Source organism: Coenobita brevimanus, chromosome 95 (assembly GCF_032717465.1).
Source record: "Coenobita brevimanus isolate Jiangsu-jjx chromosome 95, ASM3271746v2, whole genome shotgun sequence".
NCBI lineage: Eukaryota > Metazoa > Arthropoda > Malacostraca > Decapoda > Coenobitidae > Coenobita > Coenobita brevimanus.
In genome coordinates, this window is record NC_137048.1 from 18,816,463 (window position 1) to 18,828,796 (window position 12,334).

Genomic DNA, 12,334 nt, shown 5'->3' on the forward strand with positions numbered 1-12,334 from the left:
TTCGCCAATATAATGAAGAATTTGTCTTCATGTAGGTTGATTGTTCTTGGGTCATTAACGAAAACAATCACTTTGTGCTGCTGGATGAGATGCGCCATGGGGGAAACAATCTTTGCCTACAGTCTCACCGGACCGAGAAACTACCAAGTACAGAATAGTAAAAAATCCCTTTGCGCTTTACTAGTATGGCGCATGAAGTGAAAGAAAGTAAGATTTGCAAAATTTATTTTAACAAAAATATAACTCTAATATACGAGTATGTTTAGCAAAAGTACAACATACTTTAACGTATATCTGATGCCTTTAAGTTATTATAGATATTAGTACTATAAATCATATTCTATCTAGTGTTACAGAGCACAGGGACTTTTGATCAAGCCGTATAATAAGAAAAATTAGCTTCCTCTAGTTGGGAGCTGAACTTGCTAACCAGTGCACCACCGCGTACCCTATGAACCTCTGGCACCCAACTACACACGCCGGCCCTTCAAGATATTGTTCATGGAAGCTATGTTGAAGGATCATCAGTTTCGGAGATTGACGATACACCGCTGGGTAAATCCAAAATACAGGCCATAAACAGGTTTTTCAGCATTTTACCTATGTAGCGCAAAATGCGGATAAAAGAAAAAAAGTTACTCAAGACGACAGGGGTTTTTACAGAGCAGACATTACCCCACTCATCGTTGGGTAAACAGTATCATTTTAATCCACTTTGCTCCAGACGATTTTATTCAGCTGGAAATGAGCCACAGGAGCCTCAGACACTTCAGAGAGGTTACACAAATTACTTTCAGATGTTGGGAGGAGCGAGAGACAACAAGAAACCAGGCCATTTATTCCAAGATCCCTGGATGATCCCCGGGCTCTCTTCCCCGTCACTCATGTCATTTGTTGTTCCCGGAATTCCACCTTCCTTCAAACACAGCCTTTCATCTCACACCTTCCATTTTTCATGAGATTTTCTCGGAGACTCGAGGGTTAGAGAAATGGGAGTACAGCACAACCCAATTCCCACTGTGGTGCTGTTATGTTGCTGAGGTACACATATAGTTTGATTATTATTTTAGTCGACATAATTATCAGCCTTTACACGACGGGACTAAAACTGTCATTTGTTAGCCGGAGTACCATACATAACTCTTTCTTGGGTAAATCGAGATAATTATTAAACAACTTATTAACAGTCTGGTATCATATCTATTTGAAAACAAAGTCACCTTTAATGTGTCCACGGGCATGTGATGACGTTAAATAAATACAGTATATATTGACCTGAATTCACCTCTGAATACCACAAACGATTTCTCAACGAGAGGTACAGTTGGAGAAATTTCCGCGCGGGAAATCGCGTAGAAGCAGCAGGAACGGCAAAAAATTTGATCTGGTAACAGTGTTGGGGGTAAAGGAAGGGTGGGACGTGCGGGATAGGTGAGGGTTTGGGGGAGTAAAGTAGGGGGAGCTGTGTGGTGGGAGGAGTGGGACGTGAGGGATGGGGTGTAGTGGGAGTTGCTGTGTGTTGGGAGGGATGGGAGTGGGGGTAACGTAGTGTTGGAGAGAGGCTTAGTAGCCACTGAATGTCGTAACAAAGTTTGCTTTGATTTTAAATGAATGTGTTTTCATGACAGGGGAACACGCGAAGTACCAACAAGCTGTAAAGTGATGATTCATGGCATGATGAAAAATGGATAGTTCAGTGATCATGCAAGGCTTTTATAAACACACAGACATCACCAACACGTAACCTTATATACCTGTAATGACTCGCCCCCCTTCGGTATCTATAACATCCCTATTGTAACACAAACTCAGACGGTTACCTCAGATACGTCTTAGAAAAGTTGCTCATACATTCTTAATTGTAACGTAGATATGTAGAATATGGGAAAATGAGTATATATATTATTGCTTTTCTTCGTTGTTTCAGTCAACCAATAGTATTTTTTTTTTTTACCTCAAAAGGAATTAAAATATGTCACATTTTAAGACAAGTGCATCTTTCTTAGCTGTCAGTGTGAATTTGATATATTTCCTAAATCGTATGCACATGCTGGCTGCTTGTCAAAAACACCTTATCAGGTCAATCAATAGCGTCTGCGTGTGTGTGTGTTGTGCAGTGTATAATACTGGGTCTCTCGCTGTCTAACTCTCTCAGTTGATATCACAGACACCCATAAGTAGACTTAAGGTAATCATACATTTGCATCTGTGCATATGCAAATGCATATTCTAGCAATTTATGAGCGTAAGCGCATATTCTTATTTTTTTTTATTTATACGGCATTTTCTTTGAAATTTCCTGGGTATTATAACTTCTTCATCCTGTAATAATATTTAGTCATAATATCCATCAGATCATAGTGAATTATATACTGTTTAATTGGCTGTGGTTGGGAAGGCAGTGACTTGATGGTCTGTAGACAGCAGCTGAATGAGATGGATTCGTTTATCACCACTTGACTCACCAGAGTCTGAGACGCATGCATGGCCTGTGACTAATAATATATATATATATATACACACAGTATATAATAGTTGCCTTAGTCCCTGGTGGGGTCGGCCGCTCTTATAATTGTTGTTGTCAGTAACTTTTGTCCGCTGCGTCCTCTTCCTCCAGGCCTAACTGCCTCATTTCTTTCTGAAATTCATCTCTCCACCTACATAAATCCTTTGTCTTCCCTTTGTCTTTTCCCTTCTACCTGACTCCTCCATGCCACCTTCACAGGATCAACTTCCTTCATCCTGGTCACATGCCCTTACCACCTCAAACGTGCCTCTCTTGCCTTCTCCACAACTAACACAACTCCTGCCTCTGATGTCATCATTCCTCCTCCTCCGTGACACTCTCATCAGCTATCGCAGCATCCTCATCTCTGTCCTCTCCAGCTGTTTCTCTTCATTCTTCCTCAACGCCCAGGCTTCAGCGCCATTCAGCAATATTATAGCAACTTTTGGATGATGGCTTCAGGTCGTTCCTCCATCTACCTCACACACCTCAAAGGGGGTCGCGTTCCTCAGTTTGGAAAACACTGGCTTACAAGAATATTGCCAACCGAGTGCTAACCCAACATAGTCATTGGTATTGACAAATTCTGTCAGTGACGTTTTTTGCTCTTGGTTCAGTTAGTAATATTTGTTTATCCACACAAATGTTAGAACGCGTGGTACTAGAATGATGCATGAAGTTTATCAGAAACTCAGTGGTGTAGAATAGGTTGGTTGAGAAACACTTCATGTTTAAATGTAATGGGACAAAAAAGTCCTTCCTTCTACCTAATTCCCAGAATTATTATTCAGCTATATTCTCCTCAACTGTGAGTTGTATTAAACATAAGTATTTGATATTATCTCAGTGTGTGTGGAAGGAGTGGGCGGAGAGGAGAACTATCTATCTATCTATCTATAGCCCGACGCCCTAATCCCGCAAAGGGTGGCCGCAGACAAAACGCCTCCAAGTCACTCTGTCACCCACCATTTGACTCCCCTCCCCCCAACTCACCCCCCCCTCCCTCATATACCTCTCAACTCCATCCCTCCACCTCATCCTCGGTCTACCCCTCCCTCTCCCTCCCTCCACCTCACCTACATACACCCTCTTAGTCAGTCTTTCATTCTCCATCCTCTCCACATGTCCAAACCACCTCAGTGTATTTCTACTAATCTTTTCAACCACATCCACATCTACCCCACAACGTTCCTTCACTTCTTCATTCGTCAACCTGTCCCTCCATGTCACTCCACATGCTCCTCTCAAGTAACTCATTTCCACTGCTCTCACTCTTGACTTGTTCCCCTCTTGCAAGGTCCACGCCTCGCTTCCATACGTCAGGGTAGGGATCACAATACCATCATGCAGTGACTTCTTAACTTCCATACTCACCTCCCTATTTCTCATCACTGCTTTCAGTGTGCCAACAACCTTCCTTCCCTGCTGTACCCTTTCACGTACTTCATCCCCCAAAGTTCCATCCTTACTCATCACACTACCCAAGTACTTGAATGCACTCACATTCTCCATATCCTCACCATCCAACCTCACTGCACACTCTGTGACTTCATTCCTCTCAAACACCATAACTTTACTTTTGTTTACATTAACTTTCAGCTTCCTCCTCCTACACACTGTCCCAAATTCATTCACCAAACCTTGCAACTCCCATTCATCTTCACTCAACAATACTGTATCATCAGCAAACAGCAACACCGGAAGCTTCCAAATCTCACCCTCATTCATTAGGGCCACCCCCACGTCCACTGCCCTACCTTGTACCTCCTTTACGACCCCATCCATATATATATTAAACAGCCATGGAGACATTACACACCCCTGTTTCAGTCCCACATTGAGATCAAAGAACTCACTCAGCTCACCATCCACTCGCACCGTAGCCCTAGCTCCCTCGTACATACTCTTCACAGCACTCAACAATTTCCCCTCCACTCCATATATTCTTAATACCTTCCACATACCTTTCCTATCTATTCTGTCATAAGCTTTCTCCAAGTCCAAAATTTAATGCGTTTGGTGTGTGTAATTCACAGGGTCGGTCAGGATGACGTGATTGGCGTGATCGTCAGCTCATTACCCTCCAGGAAGAGAGCTGAGAGCTCATATAGCCCAATCTAGGGCAAGGCTGTGACCTTCACATACGCACACAACCATTCCCTCCCTCAAGAGGAATCAGTAACCTTCCACTTCGTTAGTGAAACTTTTCGCACCCGATCCGGTCCGAACCCCGTCCTACTAGATGGTAGGCGAAAGCATTATCAATACTCCAGTTATGTGTGTGGGGGGGGGGGGGCTGGTTAGAAAAACTGTGTGGACGGGACGACCGCTACTGCTAGCTCGTTTGTAGATATTACATTACAAAAATTTCGTAAAACGTTAGGTGCATGCACAATTTGTAGCAATGCAAGTCTTACTTATTGCTGTTAATTTTATGTGAGTGTCGTGTGTATTTTGTCAAATATATCACCCTTTTTTATAGCGACATTATGTCCGTATTCACTTTAGATGACAGCTGAATAATAGACTGATTGTACCTTATTCCTGCCAACCGAAAGGTTACTAATGTGACTATGTAAGGTAATCTACTGCGTGTGTCAGAGAGAGAGAGAGAGAGAGAGAGAGAGAGAGAGATTATGCACGTTTAATACTCGTATTGCACATAAGCATAAAGTTAAATAGGCCTATTAAGAAAAGACGGACTGGCCCTAAGAAAGTGTTGATTGGAGTACGCTTAAACTGATAGTCTGGTATGAAGGCCAGGCTCATCCATCCGTGAGCCGGGTAAGTGCCTATACGACTATGATAGGATAACAAATTACGGCTTCAGTCTAAAGGATGTATTTTTCCTTATTCTGCCAGCGTTCGGTCTTAAGATAACAGTAGTTGACTTATACAGATATAAAATGGACTATTACAGGATGTTAGGTTAGGTATTCAATACAAGTTGCAACGAAAGTTACAGTATCTTTGTTAAGCAACTTGCATGAGAAGCAGCTGAAATCAGTTCTAAATATTTGTAAAATATCGGTAAACAACAGAAAGCTTTCCGATGAGGGGACGAAATGATGGAGGCGCAGGATAAGGCTACGTACTGGCGATACCTATTTGCTTATACTGAACTTATTCCATCAAATACTGAAAGATCATTAGCAGCTTCTTGCCACTACCTTTTATTATTAATAGAAAAACGTATTGGAATGATTATCTACGCAGAGGTTGTTGAACAAGCAGTGGCTACTTAACCTCTCCCTGACACTCACCTTCCCCCACCACCACCCTTCCTCTCCCCCATCACTCACCTTCCCCGCAACTCCCACCCCCTGCATCACCCCCAGCACTGTTGCCAGATCATTGCTGTTTGCCGCTGATGCTGCGATCTACACAGTGTCCCGCGCGGAAATTTCTCCAACTGTACCTTCCAAGGTGACCAAAACAGATTTTAATTAAAAGATGTCATTGTACTAGAAGGGGTAATGGCAGTAATATACAAGTAAAACTGCAGTTCATCAATAAAATTCTCCCTCTCTCTCTCTCTCTCTCTCTCTCGTAAAAAAAAAAATGACTTCCGGTAGCCGTGTTGAAAAAAAAAAAAAAAAAAAGGTAATTCAGGTCAAGGTTTGAGTAAGCTGTGACTTTCTGAGTTATGCAGTATGAATGTCATTTTTTATTTCAGTGCCCTCATGTCTGCATGGGTATGCCTCTGAGCCACAGACATACAGTACTTATAGTATCCCTCTCTGCTCACCATGGCATAGTAATTAAATATACATCAAATAAATAATTCTCTTGCTGTCACTGCTGCATGATGTCTCCACGTTCTATCATTTTTCTGATATGAGATCAACACACACACACACACACACACACACACACACACACACACACACACACACACACACACACACACACACTTCATGCTACCCTAGAAAACAATCGTTTCATAACCTTTAAACTTTCTAACGTCTGCCGTACCTCCCCAGTCAAATGGTAGGTGATGGCGACCATCATCCAGCAGTGGATGTAGCCTAATGCTGCATACTTCTTCCTTCACATATGTTAATCATTATTATGCCTGCACTATTCTCTTCCTCCTTATACTCTCCTCTATATCAGAGGAGAACAGAGGCACTTCAGGTGCCTCTGTTCTGAGTGACCAACCTAATTTTTTTCTGTTACCCAAGAAGCCACTTAAATGCTGGGTGGTAACCATACAACCAAATAATGGGGTGATGTGGAGCTTGCGATGGTGCCCCTGTCAACTGGATTGAGAGATGCAAATGAGGCGTCTTCTCGGCAAAGAAACCTTCACACTCATTTGCACACCTCGCTGTGGCAAGGAACTGTCTACCACAGCGGAACAGTGGTTTACTGCACGGGACGGTCCTGTAGGGGTCGGTTCTTTGTCTGCGGTTGACGGGTGTTCCCGGCCAATCACACAGGGATTACTTAACTCATACCATGCCAGCGACGTAGATCTACATCTCCCTATAAAACGCCAATGGCGTAGATTTACGTCCTGCAGCACTGAGAAGTCATTGCAAGCAACCGAAGTAAAATGGAAGGTATTAACGTGTCTCGCTAACTTCAGACATTTTTCTGCTACGGTTACAACACTGGCGCATCCGTGGAAGGCGGGTCTTCACTGGTCACTGGCTCACAGCTGCTCTGCTGTCTCAGTAACCTTGAATTTTTCAGAGATCGAGTGGCATCAACCTGACTCGATTCCACCAACGTTCTGGGTTTGGTGATTACTTTCATTGGTGCCAGGAATCTTATATTGATGTATTATGTCCATTTAGTCACAAAGAAAATCCAAAATCGATTCACAACCTCACAGCCACTCTCCTCTCTCAGTAACATTGAAGATTTCAGAGGTCTAGTGACACCAACCTGACTCAATTCAACCAATTTTCTGGCTTTGATGATTACTTTTATGTGTGCCAGGGATCTTATATTGATGTGTTAAACCAATATAGGCAGGGGAAAAATCCAAAATCGGCCAGCATGCAGTTTTTTTTTTTTTTTTACCCAGCACGGTACGGGCTAACAACCACGTCCGCAGTCACACTTCTTTTTAGTAGCCTACTTACAACCTTTTAGTACTTACAACACTCAGCAGACTGATCCTGAGAGATTCTTGATCTCGCTTTGACGGCAGTTACTTTTCTACGAAGGTGAATCGCTGTTTTTTTTTTTTTTTTTAATTCGTTGATATATCACTCAACGAATCTTTCTTGCACACTTCCCTTAAAAAATTTTTTAAAATCTTTTCACTAATTTTAGCATTTCTGCATACCTCATTAACACAGAGTAGGCCTACCCTTCTGTTCTCTGTTTTAACTGATTTTTTTTTCTGCTAATGAGATATTATCAAGCTATACAGAATTCTTTCTTTCTGAGCCATTCATTCCGTTATGTAAACCATTCCTCGTTTCTTATTATTCCTTTGACAATAAATTTCCCTTTTTTTTTTATTAGCCTGCATTTATTCATTTTCATCCCTCACATTAACTAATATATTCCTATATTCATTCCATTATATTTACACCTCTTCCCTGCCCAGAATATCATCCGAGTATTTTTACAGTTGCTTCCACCACTATTTCCTGTTTTCAGATATCCATAAATTCATAGTCCTTTTAAACTCTTCGTTACCCAGCTCTAGGTAATCATGTTACATACTTCTGACCGTCAGTATATTCCTTGTTTGATTCATCTGCATCCACCCCACCTTCTCCGGGATATTTCTATACCCCATCATGCTGTTCTTTATCAGACACTCTGCTAACACCATAGAACTGTATTCATATTTAAACAATTTTTGCATGTTTTTTTCAAACTTTCTTAATCCATTTGCTTCCAAGTCATTTAATCTCTTTTATCTCTGTCTGCTTCCTCAGTCTTATTCTTTCACTTTGAAAATCTGTCCAACCCTTGCTCTTCCATTGTTTTCGAAATTTGCATTGACATTTGCGATCATGATCAAACATTACAGTCCAGATCCTCCATTAACTCTTGTATGAGTAACATCTCAATTTCCTTCAGTCCGATTTCTTTCAAAGCTCACCTCATATTCTGCATGTTAGTCGTATATGATGTATATCCTTGTAGCATAACTCCCAAACAACTATAAGTTCACATAGCATTCAGAATGTCCATAACTGTTTTCCTATCCAACGTCAAACTTCTTAATATACAATATATAAACCAAGCAGTCCATACTAACGCCACTAGTGTCACACGTATAACTTTGCTGCTCTATATTTCCCACATCTCCAAACATTGCCTCTTGCACACTGTTAACATCACATCTGCATTTACAGTCACCTAAACAAGGTTGACATTCATAAATTGTAGTTGAAAAACGAAATCTTTAATCAACCACTTCACTTCTCATCTTCATTTCGCACATTGCTATCACAAATTTTTGTTTTTTGAAAACTTTCACTGTCTAAATTTTTTTTTTTTCTTCATCCACTCATTTTGCATCCCACAGTCATATTAGCCCGTTCAGCTTTTCCTGACCCTTCTCAACAAGCGCTGGAACTTGCTCTGAAACTCCATCATTTTTTTGTGACTGATTAATGGTAGTAATGTGTGTGTGTGTGTGTGTGTGTGTGTGTGTGTGTGTGTGTGTGTGTGTGTGTGTGTGTGTGTGTGTGTGTGTGTGTGTGTGTGTTTATAATAATCTATCTATCTATATACCTAGGCTGCTTCCCACAAGGAAAGGGAGGTAGCCGAGACAGGACGACACACTCCCAATTTACCCATCCACACAAACACATTCATTAACATCTTAGCCCCAAAGGGAGAAGGGACAGATCCTCACAGCACCACACCGCACGAGAGACAACTGCGCAGTGCAATCAGTGACATCCGCAGCAGGACCCGACAACAGAGCTGGTTTACCCCTACCACTTCATAATAGACCCATCCCCTTACCCGCACCTGACCTGATTAGCTGAACAGACCAAATGCTGGAGAATATCCCCTCAGGGCTGTGTCATCATTTTTTCATTCCCAATTTCTCTCTATTTATTTCTGTCATGCACAGCCACTCTTCCTTGCTCAACAGACATCCCTCTCGCATCCAATGCTCTCTTCACGCTGTCCATCCATCCTGTTTGTGGTCTTCCTCTCAGCCTTACACCTCTCACATCAGATCTAGTTATCTTTTTCATCAATCGTTCATTATTCATTCTCTCAAAATGCCCAAACCATCGCAGCACCCTCTGCTCACCTCGATCAGCCATCTCCCAAACAATTCCAGTTCTCTTTCGTACTTCATCATTTTTCAATCAATCCATACGCGTCACTCCACACATACTCCTCAGACACCTCATCTCCATTACATTCAAACTTTTACTCTCTGCTACACCTATATTCCATGTTTCAACCCCATATAACGCGGTCGGTACCACAAAACCCTCATACAGCCTTCTCTTTACATCCATTCTAAGCGAACGACATCTAAACACTTTTTTCATTCCTCCCAGCACCTTTCCTACTTCATTTATTCTAAACTTCACTTCTGCATCTATTCTTCTATCCACAGCAACATGTGACCCTAAATACTTAAAACACTCTACTTCCTCAAGCAACTCACCATTCAAAACTATATTCATCCTCCTACCATCTACCTACCTCGTACATTTCATCACCTTACTCTTATTCTCATTAAATTTCAATTTCCTCCTTTCACACACCCTTCCAAACTCCTCTATCAACTTTCGCACTCTCTCCTCTGAATCAGTCACCAGTGCAGTAACATTTGCAAACAACAGCTGCTTCAGATTCCACTCTTTACCATCAACATTCACCAGACTCAGACCTCCACCTACAACTCTTGCATTCACCTCCCTTACAACACCATCCATATAAATATTAAACAACCAAGGTGACATCACACATCCCTGTCGCAGCCCCATTCTCATGGGGCACACACGCCCTACTATTTACATAAAAACTTTTCACCTCTTTTACTAACTTACCATCAAGTCCATACAATCTTGAAATAGTCCACAAAGCCTCCCTATCTATTCTGTCATACGCTTTCTCTAAATCCACGAATGCCCAAAACACATCCTTGCCTTTCGCTGAATACTTTTTACACACTTGTCTCACAGCAAACACCTGATCCACGCATCCCATCCCTCTCCTAAAGCCACACTGCTCATCACCAATCACTCCCTTTGTAGCCTCTCTAACTCTCTAATTAACACTACCATACACCTTACCTACAACACTCAAAAGACTTATAAACCTAAAGCTAGTACATTCATACTTATCACCCTTACCTTTATACAACGGGATCACACAAGCAGTTGCCCAGTCAATTGGCACCATACCTTTCACAAAGCAAAAATTTAACAGTCTTACCAACCAGTCAACAATAGTTGCTCCACCACCCTTCAAACATTCCACAGCACACCCATCCATACCTGCAGCTTGCCCCTTTTTTCATCTCCTTCAGTGACTCCTGCACTTCCTCCTTCGTGATCAAAGAATCATTCAACACTCCCAACACATTTATTCCTTGCACTCTCCAATCCGCCACAATCTCAGCCACCCTTTCCTCCTCTACATTTAACAATCTTTTAAAATACTCTGCCCATCTCCTCCTTACTGCATCCATCTCAGTTAACATCCTTCCATCCTCTGCTTTTACTTGCTCTTTCTTCCCAGTCTCTCCCTTTTGCAGTCTTTTCACCTCCTTCCAAAACATTTTCTTATTCTGTCGAAAATTCTCAGTCAACTGCCTACCCCACCTCTCATCTGCTGCCACTTTAGCATCACTCACAGCCCTTCTTGCCCTATTCCTCTTTTCCTTATACCTCTCATATGACACCTCATCCTTCCTCTGCAGCCACACTTCATATGCACGTCTCTTCTCAGCCACAGCCATACCTTCTTCCTCGCACCACCATTCACTTCCTTTTCTTACATCACCACCCACACGTCTCACACCACACACCTCTTCCGCATGCCCCACCACAGCACTCTTAAACAACTGCCATTCCTCCTCCACACTGCTATTTTCCTGATATTTCACTGCCTTCAACTCATCTTTCAAATTCTCCTGATACTCTATCATTTTCTCTCTTTGATCCAACTCACTCACTTTCAAAACCTCCCTGCCACACCTAACTCTCCTAGCTCTCACCCATCTCTTACCTACTCTTAACTTCCCCTCCAGCAGGTAGTGGTCAGACATACCTCCACCCTCCCCTCTCAGAACTCTCACATCCAACAATCTTCCTATTACATTCCTGGACACAACCACATAGTCCATCAATGCTCTATCAACAACCCTTCCATCCTCCTGTCTCACTCATGTACAGTATACTTATAAATATCTTTCTTCTCAAACAGGGCATTTCCAATAACCATCTCTTGCTCAACGCACATCCCTATCATTCGTTCCCCGTTTTCATTTCTTCCAGACACACCATGCTTACCAACTACACCTTCAACTGCTACATTTCCCACTCTAGCATTCAGATCGCCCATCATTACCACATTCACATTCGCTCCAAAACTCTACAGACACTCATCAACATCATTTCAGAAAGACTCCCTCTCTTCATCCCCTTCACTACCAGGCCCATATACACTAATAAACACCCACAACTCACATTAAAATTTCACTTTCACCCACATCAGTCTCAATGACACTTCTTTCCATTCAGTCACACACTGCTGTACTTCCGGACTTACTAACAAGGTCACACCTTCTCTTACCCTTCCTCTATCAACACCAGACAATCTTCCATTCACACTTCCAAACATAGACTCACCCTTCCCTTTCATCTTCGTTTCACTCAG